The 15,306-nt window shown below is 44.4% G+C and overlaps 1 protein-coding gene across 1 annotated transcript in view; it reads left to right on the plus strand.

Annotated features, from left to right (window-relative positions):
* The window catches only part of LOC114791987 (protocadherin beta-16-like), a 258,171-nt gene that overhangs the window by 10,811 nt on the left and 232,054 nt on the right, over positions 1–15,306 (plus strand). The window lies entirely within an intron of this gene.

Consider the following 15,306-nt stretch of genomic DNA (forward strand, 5'->3'; position numbering starts at 1 on the left):
GTTTACAGGTTAAATATGCATTATAAGTATTATAAGATATGTGACTTAGAAGCCTTGTACTTTATCTTATTTTGAGCTTTTCACTTTGTTACTACAGCATGTCAGAGTACTAAATATATTCATTCTTCTATATAAGTTTTTTACTTATATTTTTCACCATTTAATTGTTAAAAATTTTAAAGAGTTTCACGCATTTAAATTTCCGTCAATATTTTAAGTGTAAAAAAGTCTCACTAAAACAAATTGAGTAGCTCATAGACAGGATGTACAACCTGAATAAAACTATTTACCTTTACACTAAATACTGCTTTGGGAACATTTATAACAATATATAAATATAGGTACAACGACGTACTTTTTTTTAACGAGGGATATTTTTCATGGATTTCTATTTATATCTGTATTTAGCTGTCATATTGCACTCCTGAAAATGTATCTGGACAAAATGACGCGTAGAAACCGCGCGGTGTCGCTGTAGACCGTGACTGTAATTTTATTGGACTCCACCTTCGGTTTCTTGTTCCTCCTTCTGTGCCACTCTGGGTTATTTCGTTCAAAACACCGAGTGCTGCAGGACATCTGTTTTGTCATTTTTTTTAAATCGTTCATCCTATAAAAATCCGCAACTCGATTGAATATAAGACGCGCGAGAGGCCATGGATATGTCCAAACACGGGAAATGTTCCTGGCTCCGGATAGCCGTCTTCTTTTGTTTATTCGACCCGCAGCATGGACAGGTTACGTATTCCGTGTCAGAAGAGGCGGACAAGGGCACCGCGGTGGGGGACATCGCGAAGGACCTTCACCTCAGTGCGCACGAACTGGAATCGCGGCGGTTTCAGATACTGTCGGGACCCGGCAAGAGGTATTTCGACGTGAACGCCAGGACGGGCGTCCTCCTCGTCCACGACCGAATCGACCGGGAGGAGCTCTGCGGCGGTAATGTGAAATGCGCCCTGAACTTGGAGGCTCTCGTCCAGAACCCTCATTCTTTGCACAGAATAGAAATAAACGTTTTAGACGTAAACGACAACGCGCCGCAGTTCCCGGTCGGGTCTCTGACGCTGAATGTCCCCGAAAGCGCGAGTCCGGGCGAAAGGTTTCCATTGCCGGTCGCGAAAGACCCGGATGTCGGCCGCAACTCGCTGAAAACCTACAAACTCGGCGCCAACGAGCACTTTACTCTGGACATACAGAGCGACGGGGGGCAGAGCGCGTTCTCGGAACTGGTGCTCCAGAAGCCTTTGGACCGGGAGAAGGTGTCCAGAATGGCCCTGCTGCTCACCGCCCTGGACGGAGGCGACCCCGCGAGATCCGGAAGCATCGAAATCGTTGTCAGCGTGACCGATTTTAACGACAACAGCCCGGTCTTCGACAAGCCGCTTTACAAGGTCCGAGTTGTGGAGAACGTGTCGGTCGGAACCAGAATACTTTCCCTGTCCGCCACAGATCTAGACGAGGGCGTGAACGGGGAAATTGTCTTCTCCTTTCTCGGCCAAGGTGAGGGGAGAATTAACGAGTTGTTCTCGATCGTTCCCGACACCGGAGAAATCGAGGTGAAGGGAGCGATCGATTACGAGGAGAACGCGCATCTGGAGTTCCGCGTGCAGGCGGTGGATAGAGGCGCGCCCCCTAAAAGTTCCCACTGTAAAGTTCTGGTGGAGGTCGTCGACGTCAACGACAACGCGCCAGAAATCACGGTGACGCCCCTGCTGAACCCGGTGCGGGAAGACAGCAAGCCGGGAACCGCCGTGGCCCTGATCACGATTAACGACCGAGACGGGGGTCGAAACGGCGCTGTGCGAAGCGCCATCGCGGGGGTCTCGCCCTTCAAGCTAGACTCCTCCTATAAAAACCACTACTCTTTAGTTGTGGCAGAAGCTCTGGACAGGGAGCAGGACCCTTTTTACCAACTTGTGATTACAGCCACCGACGAGGGGAGCCCAGGTTTGTCGACCTCCGCCACGGTTACGCTGCAGGTTTCGGACGTGAACGATAACGCGCCACGGTTCCACGAACCCAACATCGTCGCTTATATAAAAGAGAACAGTCCGAGCGGGACCTGCGTGACCAAAGTAAGCGCTCATGATATTGATCTCAATGAAAACGCACAAGTAACTTACACGCTGTTGGACGGGAGCAGTAAAGACGTGGCCACGACATCCGTTTTAAATATTAATTCAGTCAGCGGTGAGATAATCAACCTGCAGACTTTTAACTACGAAGAAGTGAAGCAGCTGAGTTTTGTGGTCCAGGCTACAGACTCCGGAGTTCCTCCTCTCAGCAGTAACGTGACCGTGAACGTGTTCATCCTGGACGAGAACGACAACAGTCCTGTTGTTCTCCCTCCCTATTCTGAGCACGGCTCTGTGAACGCTGAGAACATTCCCTACTCTGCTGAAGCGGGGTACTTTGTGGCCAAGATCAGAGCTGTAGATGGAGACTCTGGTTATAACGCGCTGCTCTCGTATCACATCTCTGAGCCCAAAAGCACCAACCTGTTCCGAATCGGAAGCAGCACTGGAGAAGTCAGGACCAAGAGGAGGATGAGTGACAATGACTTGAGGAGCCATCCGCTGGTGATCGTGGTCTGTGATCATGGAGAACCTCCTCTCTCAGCCACCGTGTCCATCGATGTTGTGGTGTCTGAGATGATTGATGACGCAGAGACAACATTCAGACAGGCGCCGGTGCAGGAGAAGAACTTTTCTGATTTAAATCTCTATTTGCTCGTCGCCATCATCGCGGTTTCTCTCCTCTTTTTATTGAGCCTCATCAGTTTATTAGCAGTTAAATGTTACAAGGCAGCTGGAAGTTTCAGCAAGTACAGCACTCCAGTCATCACCTCCCACCCTGACGGGACCTGGTCTTACTCGAAATCTACTCAGCAGTATGACGTGTGTTTCAGCTCAGACACACTGAAGAGTGACGTGGTGGTTCTTCCTCCATCGTTCCCGCCAGGAGACGCGGATCTGATCAGTATTAATGGAGGAGACACTTTTAACCGAACTCAGACCCTCCCGAGCACAGTGAAGGTAAGAGCAGGCTAATGTTCTTTTGTTCTCTTTTGCCACTGGCCTGTTGCTCGTACTGACCCAGATGTTGCAAATGTTCTATTGTTTTCACCCAAGTCCATTATTTGTTGTAATTCTACTGTCCTCAAACTTGTGTATGTCTGGTCCTTAAACGTCGCTTGTTCAGTGTAATACATTATATTCAGTTCAATAGGCAATACTGAGTGGACACAACTTTTATAAATATTTGAAGTAAATCGTGTGAACTATGCGGCATAAAAGTTGAAGTAAATTAATATCCTTTTAGCTGAATTAAGTGAACTTTTTGAAGTATGTATCAGCAGTGGCTGTGTGGGGGCGGGACTTGAGTCCGCTTTACACGAGATAAGAAATTAGAGGGTTGTACCATGAGGGAGGTGGAGCTTCCCAGAATGCTCCGCGGCAATAGGAAAAAATCGGAGAAAACAAGGCTTGTTTTGAATTGTCATGCACTCAGTGCTGGATTGTTATTGGATGGAGTTTTCGGTGATTCATAAACATACATTATACCATTTTTTTAAATAATTGCATGCTTTATAACATGGTACAGAATAATAGATTTTAAAATACAAAAACAGATTTGAGAAATAATATCAATATTTTTAATTATCATGAAAATTTATTTAAAAATAACATTAATTTTAAATAATGATAAATCAAATATGTCACAGTTTTAGCTAGTCTTTAAAGGGGGTTGGAATAATAATAAAAAAACCAAGTGGCCCAACTTTTAGGGGCTGTTTCTACTATGTGGTAGCTCATCTACTCGGTGCTGCTTGTGCTCAGTAAACAACTTTAATTTCCGAATCATGGTGCTTTAAAGATGTTGATGTAATACTGTTCATAATGTAATACTGTAATAATGTTCTGCTCTAGTACACCAGGACGTTATTAGTAGAATTGTCGACTCCTATCTGCAGTCCCGCCTGCTGGCTGTTCAGCACCACGCCAGTGAACAGCGACCCCACAGCAGCGGCTCAGAGATACGCAGGGTGGGAATTAAATTTTTTTTTCTTTCGCTTGTTTCCTACCTCATGATGAACTTGGAGTTCATCATGCTTTTGGGTTCAAATTTTACTGAAATGTACGTTATGACGGATACTTTCTTATCGCCACGATAAAAATGTTCCAGAAGGTTTTTCATTTAGTTTTTTTTTCTGCCATTTATAGAAAAATAACGGTTTGCAATATATAATCAATTTCATCCAGAAAACATGTCAGATGCAGCACAGCAAAATGTTATTCAGGCATTTGAGTTGTTTAATGGGCGGAACTTTTTAAAAAATATATAATTATCTCCTATGTGCCACCCAGGCACACAGACATTTTTAAAGCTATTTCAGGGCAACACTTGTACACAAACTATTACATGACTGCAACAGGAAGGCCAGTAAATTTCACTTTGGGACTTTAAAGAATTTATCGACAAAGTCTCGCGGGTGAAGAGTGTGCGTGTCGCTTGTGTCGCCGTGACTTTTTTACGGCTCAGAACCGGTTGTGTTGCGGCGCCGGACTTGGGTGCGGAAAACGACACGCGGTGTCGCTGCAGACCGTGGCACCGAAGCGGGCCTTTGTTCGGTGCGTCAGGCTCCACCTCGACAGCGTGACATGGACGCGTGTGACAGGACGCGTTCTGGACGTGATCGCAGGCCGCTGCTTATTATTATTATTTTTTCTTGGACTATAGTTCCTTGTTGAAGGGAGAGGAGATGGTCTTTTCCCCCTCTTTGTGCGGAGGGGGTCTTTGGACCGGGATTTCGGTGCTGCTATGTTTATGGGACGCGTCCTTCGCCCAGATTGTCTATTCGGTTACAGAAGAAGCGAACAGGGGCACGACGGTCGGGAATTTAGCCAAGGACATGAACATCCACGTCCAAGACGTGGGTTCTCGCGCGCTGCACATCGTGTCGGGCCCCAGCAGCAAGCACTTCGAGGTGAACCCCAAAACCGGCGTGCTGCACGTCGGCGACAGGATCGATCGCGAGGCGCTGTGCGGCTCGAACAGCCGATGCGTCCTGAAACTCGAGGCCCTGGCGCAGAACCCGCACGTCCTCTCCCGCATCCAGATCAACGTGGCCGACGTGAACGACAACGCGCCGAGCTTCCCGGTCGGCGCGCTGACTCTAAACGTCAGCGAGAACGCGAGTCCCGGGGAGAGGTTCCCCCTCCCCGTCGCGGAGGACCCGGACGTGGGCAGCAATTCTCTGAGGAGCTACAGACTGGGCCCGAACGAGCACTTTTCTCTGGACGAGCAGGACCTGGCCGCAGAACTAACTCTGCACAAGACCCTGGACCGCGAGAAGCAGTCCGTCCTGCAGCTGCTGCTGACCGCGCACGACGGAGGAAAACCTCCCAGATCCGGGACCCTGGACATCGTGGTCAACGTTTTGGATGTGAACGACAACAATCCTGCGTTCAGCAAGCCGCTTTACAAAGCCCAGGTGACCGAAAACGCTGCTCCGGGTACCAAGATATTGTCCCTGGCCGCTACAGATTTAGACGAAGGCGACAACGGCGACATCGTATACTCATTCATCGGACACGGGACGTCGAAAGAATATCATTTTTTCGACCTCGACCCGCGCTCGGGAGACCTCCGTGTAAAGCGACAGATCGACTACGAGGAAAATTCGGCTTTCGAGCTGCGAATTCAAGCGACAGACCGGGGACAGCCCCCCAAGAGCGCACACTGTAAAGTTCTGTTGGAGGTCATAGACGTGAACGACCACGCGCCGGAAATATCGATCCAGTCGCTCCTGGAAGCGGTGCCCGAGGACAGTAAACCGGGCACCGTGGTCGCTTTGGTCACCGTTGCTGATAAGGACGGAAGCAGAAATGGCGCGGTGCGCTGCGAGGTGCACGGAACCGCGCCCTTCAGGCTCGAACCGTCTTATGAAAATTATTATTCTTTATTGGTAAGCGGGCCAATGGACAGAGAAACGAATGCTCTTTACAACATCATGATTCGAGCCACGGACGAGGGGACTCCAGCTCTGTCGAGCTCCAGCGTTTATACGGTGGCGATATCTGACATTAATGACAACGCGCCACGCTTTCCACAAAAAGCAATGGCATTTTATTTAAAGGAGAACAGTCCTGTAGGACATCGTATAACCAACGTCACGGCTTACGATCCTGATCTGAAGGAGAACGCGCAGCTCTCCTACTCCCTGCTGGACACCAGTAGTAGCAACAACCCGCCCGTTTCTGCGATCATGACCATCGACTCTGTTTCTGGTGAAATTTACAGCGCGCAGACTTTTAACTACGAAGAAGTGAAGCAGCTGAGTTTTGTGGTCCAGGCTACAGACTCCGGAGTTCCTCCTCTCAGCAGTAACGTGACCGTGAACGTGTTCATCCTGGACGAGAACGACAACAGTCCTGTTGTTCTCCCTCCCTATTCTGAGCACGGCTCTGTGAACGCTGAGAACATTCCCTACTCTGCTGAAGCGGGGTACTTTGTGGCCAAGATCAGAGCTGTAGATGGAGACTCTGGTTATAACGCGCTGCTCTCGTATCACATCTCTGAGCCCAAAAGCACCAACCTGTTCCGAATCGGAAGCAGCACTGGAGAAGTCAGGACCAAGAGGAGGATGAGTGACAATGACTTGAGGAGCCATCCGCTGGTGATCGTGGTCTGTGATCATGGAGAACCTCCTCTCTCAGCCACCGTGTCCATCGATGTTGTGGTGTCTGAGATGATTGATGATGCAGAGACAACATTCAGACAGGCGCCGGTGCAGGAGAAGAACTTTTCTGATTTAAATCTCTATTTGCTCATCGCCATCATCGCCGTGTCGAGCATCTTCTTGTTCAGTCTCATCAGCTTCATTGTGGTTAAATGTCATGGGACGGATGGAGGATTCAACAAGTACGGTCCTCCAGTCATCACCACGCACCCTGACGGGACCTGGTCTTACACCAAATCTACAGAGCAGTATGACGTGTGTTTCAGCTCAGACACATTGAAGAGTGACGTGGTGGTTCTTCCTCCATCGTTCCCGCCAGGAGACGCGGATCTGATCAGTATTAATGGAGGAGACACTTTTAATCGAACTCAGACCCTCCCGAGTACAGTAAAGGTAAAGATCTGCACACCTTCAATTTAAGCTGTTTGTATTTTGGCTCTATTGCACATATTTCTTTCTTTCTTGAGTTGTGGACTGCACCGCTGGTGAATTTGTCTTTGCGGCTGGTGGTTGTATTTCCTCCAGAAATATATTTTTCTCTGCTTACTTCAATGTAGCCAAATGCACCCATTCATTCAATATTCATCTTTAATAACTTATGATGCTCAAGATTATTTTAAACAGTGCATTACATTATTCATAAAATACGCAGGCAGACTAGGTTTCTGGTATTAAATTTAACTGTGATCTGGATTGTGATCAAACAAACTGCAGTGTTAATTTAAAATGGCAGAAGTTCTGTAAAGTGTTCTCTTGACCTTATAAATGATTAACACCATAAGAATAAGACCTCCATAAGACCATAAGAATATAAAAAGACATTAAACTTTATAGTTGGTTTTATCTTAGAGAGTAAGGCAGCAGGTCTGGAATACTGGAATATTTTTTGTTCTTGATCATTTGTGGGCTTCATGCTGGGCCAGTTACGGAAAGTTTTCCACCAATCAAGGGCAGAGTTACACATTTATCCCAGCATGCTGGGTTGTGATTTTTAACCCAACTATTAGTTAAAAATGACTACGCTACTGGGTTGAATGCAACCCAAAATGGGTCAGAAGTTTAATCTAGAAACTTGTGATTAAAACTACTAAAATAAAAACAATTCTACAGCAATAAATACTTCAGTAATGGAATTTTATTTATTACAAAACATGTAAAAAATATGTCCATATGAATTTAAGACATTTCTCCCATCTCCACCTCAGCATTAAGACAATTTTTATGAAAATGTATGAAACTATCACAGAAACACTGTGACTGAAGTCAGTAACAATGCATCAAACTGAAGTCAGAGAAATTAACTTAAGAAAAACATAATTTGACATATGAAAACTTTTCATTACATTTACATCATGCATACATCAATAGATACTAAGACATAAGAGTCATCTGTGAGAAACACAGAACAAAGCAGGCATTAAGAACATCAGACCTAAGAACAACTATACAGTAAGGATCAGAGTTGGTAAAATAAACTTGGAACTTTTCTAAAATGTGCCCTCAGTAAAAAAAAAAGAAAAAAAACTAGACACATCTAGCACAAGAAGAATCAGATTAAATGAACAACTGCAAGCCCATTTGCTCTAATCAGTGCAAAGTAATTGTGCAACAATCCAGACACGGGCATGAAGAGCTATGCTATAAGCATACTTGTGCCTTACCCTGCTAGCTCATTCTTCAGCTTCTGAACCTTTGGAGGTAGCTCACTTCAAGCTAAATTTACTATTACCTGCTGTATGAAGGTAAAAGTGTTTTTCAAGCACTTCAGGTACTGCAGGTAAAGTGTGTAGGTAAAGCCAAACAATAGGGACATTGCTTGAGGTAGGTTGGTGAGTGCTTCCATTGCAAGGTTGCCCTCTAGGATGATGTCCACTCTTGAGGGGTTGAGTTGTGGCAATGCTGGGCTTGCAGCACTGTTGTCCTCATAGCAGAAGATTCCCACTGGGATGTCCATGGAGTCTCCCTCAATAAGACTCTACATAGTGCAGGAAACAAGACAAAAAGAGAATATTCAGGTTAGCAGCAATTTGTCTACAATCAGCTGTATAGAATTTTTTTATATTTTTTGTAATTCAATGTGATTTTATATTAGGCACTGTAAACAAGCTATTTTCTGTGCGTTTATATATAGGTCTCTTTCATGTTGTGACAGTAGGTGGTTTATTACACAATTTGATATTTGAATATTTTACTCACTGTGCTGCTCTTGAAGAACATAGATGTGTCATCTCCAAGAATGATTGGAAGTCCTCTCAGGACAAGGCATCTAATGGCTGTTGGCTCTGTGCTCTGCAAAGAGGTATAAAACACACTTGAATGTACAACAAAGGAAATATATCTTATATATTTGTCCATATAGAGAAATACCACAAGGGAAGGTGGGAGAACAAGTTTATGTATTGAACTAACCATCAATACTGTTACAAGACGAAAAGACAAATATCAACCCACCGTTGTGTGTTGTAGCAGGTCATCTAATTGCATTCCTATCTGACCTGTGTTCCTCCTGAAATTTCCATCAAACTTGGACACAACCCATCAAGAACACCAAAGAACTCTTCTTTAAGATTTCTACCAACAATCCTGTTAAACTCCAGGTAAACCTGAAAAATATAAAATATGCTCAGTTTTGATATTCAGGCAGAGTTATTTATAACACAAATAAACCTCTCTGAACATGATGTATGTAAAAAAAACAAGAAAAAAAAAACATTAAATGACACATTCACACACCTGGCTTTCAGTAAAAAGCGCTGGCCAGCGTTGGATCATCTGGTTGATGTCAGGCTCGTCCTCTACAACCTCCTCTCGTCTAAGAGCAAATGGAATTCCTGATGCAAGCAAGGAAAGGGCTTAGTTCCTTCTTGCATAAGTTCCATGTTTTAGCCTGTAATGTTTTAAAAACTGTGCTCTTCTCACAGATGGCAGAGCAGTACTTGAATTTCCAAAGCATTTTAAAGTGGCTTTAAACAAAACTAGTAGTGCAAAAAAATTTGGTATATGTTGAAAGAGGGTATTTACTTTTTCAAACCTACAATGAAATCATTTGAATTCTAGATTACTTTTGCAAAACTGTATGTAGAGAAGTAGAGAGTTACTTTAAAAACACAATGCTGCAAGTATCAAATGCTCTCTGTTCACTTAATATGACCTCATAATTTAGACACATTTAATTGAAGACTGAGATTCTGCTGGTGCAGCTCTTAGGGCCAGTTAGGCACACAAACCCCCTTGACGAAGTGCAAAAACAGCAAAAAAATCGATATTAAAAATGTATCTAAATATATACAAAATAAATATATATATATTCTAGCCCAACAATAACACTTCTCACTAGTGCCAATATTAAAAAAACTAAAAATGTAACCCAAGTTACATAAAAAAAATAAATCAATAGTTTTATTAAAGTAGCTATGATTACATGCGTATATGAGAGGAGTAAACTTTGAAGTGCAGAGTTGAAAACTCTGGGCTTTGTGTTTGGGTCCTCCATTCAGCTCCATGCATTGGGCTGACAGCGGTGCTTGGGGGATCGAGAAAATATAGATAATTATTTTTTTTTTTGCATCTCTCTTGCGGCAATTAAAACGCATCACCTGATGACGCTGACAATAGTAAATCAAATGAACAGTTAATGAAAAATAAACATTTAAAAACACATTTACTAATTAAAAACTTGCAAATCACCGAAACAAATGTATGAGCAGCGGATCAGAGGGAAAGGATATACACTAAGTACTATGTTTGCTCACCACTCATTCACCACACAAGCTTGACCCGACCCAAGATTTACCGGTCTTCTGCCAACAGGCTTATTTGCATACTAACAGTGACTGGATATATAGCTGGGGGGATGGGGATTCCGGCACACAAACAGAGCACATAAGGAAGGCGCGAACAAGAGGTGAAACCCATCATCACATTTGTGCCTTTTGCAGCTACTGTAGTAAATCTTTTTCACGTTCATTTTGTGACTAAATTCATTATCTTTTTCTCAACTTCTTAAAGTTTGATTTAAGGGAGCAGCATGTTTGTTTAAGGGGCTGCTGCACCGTCTTGCCTCAGCATAGAGCCGATCTCGATCAAGGTTAACCTGCCTGTCCTGCATGGTGGTGTTAACCTGCGTAGATTTAATGGATCTGCTGTCACCTCAAAAAGTAAGAATAGTAAAAACTAAAATGTACAATAACAAGCACAATTTCTAATCAAGTTTATTTGTTCATTATGCTTATGTCAGACTTATGTGTATTTTGTATTTTATAGTTATATAAAATTTTATTTACAGTTAAATAGTTATTTTATATGCAGTCGAATTGACAGTTTTCCCCAAATAAATCTAACTTGGTGTTTTATTCCAAAAAATTGAAAGCTGTTTTGAGCACAAAAAAATTGTCCAATATCCTCCAATAACCTTTATATTTTCTGCCTTATTGGACAATTTACAACTGTAGAGTTATAAAACAAAGGTTTATTTAGTTTGCTTTTAGGGAAGTGTTGTGTGTCTTTGTTCAGCATCTGTGTACCTATATCCCCATAACATCTAATTATTTCTATGATGTTGCGGGTTCTACATAATTATAAAGGGTCAATACAGCTCCTCTGTAGTTGAAGAAATTTCTTTCTTGAAAATATATATTTCTTTTATGGAAGCTGTTTACATTATGACAAATAACATGGAAATATATTTAACAAGAATCTTTCACTTACGGAAAACATAAAAGAACCACAAAAACGATCGCTTTAAAGTGTTTCTTTCTGCAAGATGCTACAGGCAGTAGTAATAGTTTTGCGCTATTGGGCCGCTAGATGTCGCTGTAGACCGCGCTATTTAAATCGTCCCTCCTGTTCCTGAGACTCCACCTTTCTCCGGTCCGCTTCACCCCGCGATAAAACCACGACCGCGCGGTCGCGTTTCAGCTCGAACTGCGAGATCATTTCATCTACAGACACGTCTGGCCTGCTGGGTTTGTGTGAGGAGGGATGAAGATGGCGCTTTCAGGCGTTACTGGACCCTGTCGGTTCTGGATGCTGCTGCTGCTGCTGCTGGAGTTACGGGACGTCTCGTCCGGTCACGTCGTGTACTCGGTTTCAGAGGAGGCCCGCAGGGGAACGGTGGTGGGAAATGTTGCCAAGGACCTGAACATCGGTGTTAAGGACCTGGAGTCGCGGTCGTTTCAGATCGTGTCAGGTACCAGCAAGAAATATTTCGCGGTGAATCTGCAGACGGGCGTGTTATTTGTGGATGAGAGGATCGACCGGGAGGAAATATGCGGGAGCAGCAGTAAATGTGCAGTAAAATTAGAGGCTCTCGTGCAACATCCCCACAGCCTTTACAGAATGCAGATTAATATTTTAGATATAAATGATAACAACCCAACCTTTCATGTTAGTATTTTTTATATAAATATAACAGAAAATGCCAGTCCAGGAGAACGATTTCCTTTACCAATAGCAGAAGATATAGATGTTGGTGTCAATTCTCTTAAAAGCTACATGCTGAGTTCCAGTGAGGATTTCACACTGGACGTACAGAAAGAAGGAGATCAGATCGTATCTGCTGAGTTGGTTCTGCAGAAACATCTAGACAGAGAGAAGCAGGCAGTGAAGGAGCTTCAGCTGACTGCTGTGGATGGAGGAAAACCTTCAAAGTCTGGAACCTTGAACATTATAATTCATGTTCTAGATGTTAACGACAATAATCCAGTTTTTAGTAAAACGCTTTATAAAGTTCAGGTGAATGAGAATGTTGCTTTAGGATCCAAAGTTCTTACTGTCTCAGCTACCGACACAGATGAGGGTGTAAACAGTGATATTTCATACGCGCTAATTTCTCACAGCAATGCAAAATCATCCAAGCTTTTCTCCATCACCCCAGAAACAGGGGACATTGTGGTTATGGGAGAAATTGATTATGAAGAAAATCCTGCTATTGAACTGCGGGTCCGCGCGCAGGATAAAGGTTCCCCTCCCAGGAGCACACAGAGTAAAGTTTTAGTAGAAGTTGTAGACGTTAATGACAATGCGCCTGAGGTGACTGTTACTCCGCTGCTACACATGGTGAGGGAGGACAGTAAAGCAGGAACCGCTGTGGCTTTAGTTACCGTTTCCGACAAGGACGGAGGTAAGAACGGCGAGGTGCGCTGCAGCCTCCGAGACTCGTCACCTTTTAAACTGGAGCCCTCTTATGAAAATTATTATTCTTTGATGGTAAGCGGGCCACTGGACAGAGAAAAGGAGTCTCACTACAACATCACCATCCTGGCTGTAGATGAGGGGACTCCAGCTCTCTCTGCTGCCAGCGTTTTTACGCTTTCCATTTCTGACGTGAACGACAATGCGCCGCGGTTTCCAGAACAGCAGATCACCGTGTATCTGAAGGAGAACAGTCCTGTAGGAAGTCGTGTAGCTCGAACAGTCGCTCATGATCCGGATCTGAAGGAGAACGCGCAGCTCTCCTACTCCCTGCTGGACACCAGTAGTAGCAACAACCCGCCCGTTTCTGCGATCATGACCATTGACTCCGTTTCTGGTGAAATTTACAGCGCGCAGACTTTTAACTACGAAGAAGTGAAGCAGCTGAGTTTTGTGGTCCAGGCTACAGACTCCGGAGTTCCTCCTCTCAGCAGTAACGTGACCGTGAACGTGTTCATCCTGGACGAGAACGACAACAGTCCTGTTGTTCTCCCTCCCTATTCTGAGCACGGCTCTGTGAACGCTGAGAACATTCCCTACTCTGCTGAAGCGGGGTACTTTGTGGCCAAGATCAGAGCTGTAGATGGAGACTCTGGTTATAACGCGCTGCTCTCGTATCACATCTCTGAGCCCAAAAGCACCAACCTGTTCCGAATCGGAAGCAGCACTGGAGAAGTCAGGACCAAGAGGAGGATGAGTGACAATGACTTGAGGAGCCATCCGCTGGTGATCGTGGTCTGTGATCATGGAGAACCTCCTCTCTCAGCCACCGTGTCCATCGATGTTGTGGTGTCTGAGATGATTGATGACGCAGAGACAACATTCAGACAGGCGCCGGTGCAGGAGAAGAACTTTTCTGATTTAAATCTCTATTTGCTCGTCGCCATCATCGCGGTTTCTCTCCTCTTTTTATTGAGCCTCATCAGTTTATTAGCAGTTAAATGTTACAAGGCAGCTGGAAGTTTCAGCAAGTACAGCACTCCAGTCATCACCTCCCACCCTGACGGGACCTGGTCTTACTCGAAATCTACTCAGCAGTATGACGTGTGTTTCAGCTCAGACACACTGAAGAGTGACGTGGTGGTTCTTCCTCCATCGTTCCCGCCAGCAGACGCGGATCTGATCAGTATTAATGGAGGAGACACTTTTAATCGAACTCAGACTCTCCCAAATACAGTAAAGGTAAAGACCGGCACACTTTTTCTACTGTAATCTTTCAATAACTTTTAAGGTATTCTCTTGTCTATATAACATATTTTTTATTACTGGGTTCTGCACAAGAGGTGTGGACAGGGAACGCTGTGAGTCCGCATTTGGTTTGAGACATTGCTGTCTCTCATTAATCAAAGTACAATATAACACTGACATGAGCACAAGGCAAGAAAAAGGGACGCAAACAGGGATTTAATATTATATTCATTTACTCAGACAAAAACAAAAATACATGAAAAAGGGTAAAAGAGGAATGCCTGAACAAATTAAAATGTTTGTTTGTCACATACATAGTCATACACAATATAATATGCAGTGAAATGCTTTTAGCGACTGCTACAGACCAGAGTATTGCCAAATATTGCAAGTATACAATGGACCAATATGCAATTATTGCAAACATTACCAAATATTACACTTTTATGTCTTTAACCTAAAACATAAAATATGTGTAGCAGGTAGGGTGAAGGTGTGCAAATGAGTGGAGTCAAAGTATAAAGTGACAAAGTATAACAGGAAAAAAAAATTGTTAAAAGTTAAAAGTTTGTGCAAGAATTGAGTCCAGAAGTGATTGAAAGTGTAGGAATGTATTAGTGTAGGACTGTCCTATGTTCCTATGACTTCAGGGAGCAGATGCACTTCCCTGATCCCAGCAGAGAGAACAGTCCATTGTTGGGGTGGCTGAGGTCCTTCACTATCTTCCTGGCCCTGGTTGAAGGTCAGGGAACTTGGTACGGATGATGCGTTCGGCTGATCGAACCACCCTTCTGTAGGGCTCGCCTGTCCTGCATGGTGTTGTTCCTGAACCAGGTTGAGATGTTTCCCAACAGGATGCTCTCAATGGTGCAGGAGTAGAAGTTCCTGAGCACCTTGGAGGGCATTCTAAAGTCTCTCAGGCATCTAAGGTGGTAGAGATGCTGCCGGGCCTTTTTCACCATGGTGTTCATGTGACATGACTATGACAGGTCCTGCATGATGTGAACACCGAGATATTGGAAGCTTTCCACTCTCTCCACTGGGCTCCTGTTGATGACAGGGGTCTGGTAGGTCCTCTCCTGCTTGGTACTAAAGTCCACTATTAACTCCTTTTACTGACGTTCAGGTGGAGATTGTTCCTCTGGCACCAGTTCACCAGATTTCCAACCTCCTCCAGGTAGGCC

Source organism: Denticeps clupeoides, chromosome 6 (assembly GCF_900700375.1).
Source record: "Denticeps clupeoides chromosome 6, fDenClu1.1, whole genome shotgun sequence".
NCBI classification, from domain to species: domain Eukaryota; kingdom Metazoa; phylum Chordata; class Actinopteri; order Clupeiformes; family Denticipitidae; genus Denticeps; species Denticeps clupeoides.